Source organism: Portunus trituberculatus, chromosome 33, assembly GCF_017591435.1.
Source record: "Portunus trituberculatus isolate SZX2019 chromosome 33, ASM1759143v1, whole genome shotgun sequence".
Taxonomy (NCBI): Eukaryota; Metazoa; Arthropoda; class Malacostraca; order Decapoda; family Portunidae; genus Portunus; species Portunus trituberculatus.
Genome location: NC_059287.1, coordinates 10710196 through 10712695, shown reverse-complemented (window position 1 = coordinate 10712695; position 2500 = coordinate 10710196). Strand labels below are relative to the sequence as shown.

General features: G+C 37.0%; 1 protein-coding gene across 1 annotated transcript in view; it reads right to left on the bottom strand.

Annotated features, from left to right (window-relative positions):
• The window catches only part of LOC123512236 (proteoglycan 4-like), a 10477-nt gene that overhangs the window by 7000 nt on the left and 977 nt on the right, over positions 1 to 2500 (bottom strand). The window lies entirely within an intron of this gene.

Genomic DNA, 2500 nt, shown 5'->3' with positions numbered 1-2500 from the left:
AGCGCCGGACCCGTTAAGAATTTACCAAAGAATAGGCTCACACAAAAAAGAAGCTTCGGTGGGTTTGTTCGAGGCTTCGTTTTATGAGGTGGTTTTTCCTTTGCTTTATGACGTGAGTGGTAGATTAACAACAGAGGCACAATTTACTCTTATTTATTGTTCTGTTTTTTTTTTTATGTATTTATTTATTTATTTTTTGTCGAAATTTTGCTTCTTTGTTGGGTTTTATTATTTTTATTGTTTTCTTTGTTTTTATTTTTTGGTGTTTATTTTTGCTTGCGTGCGTTGTAGTTTATCTCTCTCTCTCTCTCTCTCTCTCTCTCTCTCTCTCTCTCTCTCTCTCTCTCTTTTTTCCCTGTAGGTTTCGATGTTTATCTACACACACACACACACACACACACACACACACACACACACACACTCTCTCTCTCTCTCTCTCTCTCTCTCTCTCTCTCTCTCTCTCTCTCTCTCTCTCTCTCTCTCTCTCTCTCTCTCTCTCTCTCTCTCTCTCTCTCTCTCTCTCTCTCTCTCTCTCTCTCTCTCTCTCTCTCTGAACCAGTTTTCTTTCCCTGTCAAGGTTGTCTGCTGTCTTTGGGTCTGGCTAGGGGCTTGGCGGGCTTGGCGTGTCTTGACTGGCTTGGCTTAACCTTTACAAATTAGGAATGAGGGTTGTCCATTAAGCAGATCCCGGCTACTTTTTTTTTCCTTCATTTTCCCTTTTTTCCCTTTCCTGATCCATCCCTTCAGTTTGTCTCTATTTTCCTCTTTTTGTTTTTTTTGTGGGGTTCGTATTTCGTTTTTTTTCTTTTTTCCTTTCTAGTTTTTTTTTTCTGTGAACTGGTTTATGTTTTTTTTTCTCTTATTGTCCTGTTACTGTGAAGGTTTGCAAGTCTCTCTCTCTCTCTCTCTCTCTCTCTCTCTCTCTCTCTCTCTCTCTCTCTCTCTCTCTCTCTCTCTCTCTCTCTCTCTCTCTCTCTCTCTCTCTCTCTCTCTCTCTCTCTCTCTCTCTCTTAATCTTTTAATGTATTGTTGATTTAATGTTAGATACCTTCTAACTATCCTTTCTCCTCCTCCTCCTCCTCCTCCTCCTCCTCCTCCTCCTCCTCCTCCTCCTCCTCCTCCTCCTCCTCTCTCTCTCTCTCTCTCTCATCCTCCTTTCACTGCTGGTCTCTCTCTCCTTTGCTTCTTGTCTACGCATCAGTGCATTAATGTGATATTTTAAACACTTACTAATAATATTCTTTAAAGTTTCGTAAAGTGAGTTAGACTAACTAATTAATTATTGATTCAGTTCTGTTTGGTTTCAATAGATGATTAACAGTAGTATCACACACACACACACACACACACACACACACACACACACACACACACACACACACACACACACACACACACACACACACAGAATCGACATTAATTTTTTCTTCACATTTTTTCTTTTTTTTGTTTTCTAATTCAGTTCACGTTGAATTTAATACGATTTGCTTTCCATATTAACGTTTTCTGTTGTGTATGATGTAGTTTCACGTATTCGGTAGCTTTTTAGTTCTTTAATGGTGATCGTACGTAATTTTTCAGCTGTGTGTGCGTGAATCAATACGTAATTTCTCAACTCGCATCGTATTATCCAGTAATTCACTCAAACTCCACACAAATCGCATTATTTTGGCGGCAAACACTAAAAGTCATCAAAGAAAACGGGCTCTCTTTTTCAACGTGGAGAGGGAAAGAAAATGATCCGTCACTTATATTTGAACTATCTTTGACTTATTTTCATTCGCGACTTTTACTTTTCATTCACTTGACACTAAATGATTTTTTCATCCTTTCGTTCTGTGTTCAGTCAACCTATAGATGCCAAACAGTGGGTGAAGAGAAATAAATGAATAGATAAAATGACACTAGAAGTAAAGAATGCAGCGAGAAAAGCACAGTTAGGTTGAGATTAGTAAAGAAAGTTAGGAAAAAGACTTAGAGGAAAACTGTGATGCATGAATAAGTCCAGTGAATTATGTAGAAAACTGTGATGCATGAATAAGAGCAGTGATTATATAGAAAACAAAAACCATTGGTATCGCTGATTAAAATAAGATCAGAAGTAAAGAAGAGGTAGAAGATGAAACGGAAACACTTAAGAGAAAAATAGTGCATTCATATTTCACTGTTTTTCTGATTACTTTCACTGCAATACGAAACGATTAACAACACGTGTAATATAAAACAACTAGCAACACCAGAAGTATTGCAGGAAATATGAGGAAGATATGAAGTAAAGAAGAAGTGAAAGATGAAACAGAAGCACTTTAGAAAAATTAATATATTGGTGTTTAACTTATTTCTGTTTGCCTTCACTCTGATACAAAGCAATTAACACCAATGAAAGTAATGCAAGAAATATAAATAATCATGTAAAATAAAGCAAGTGGATTAAAAAGAATAGGTTATACAATTTCTACCTTGTTTAACGATTGGAAGTGGCTGTAGAACAAGTAAAGAT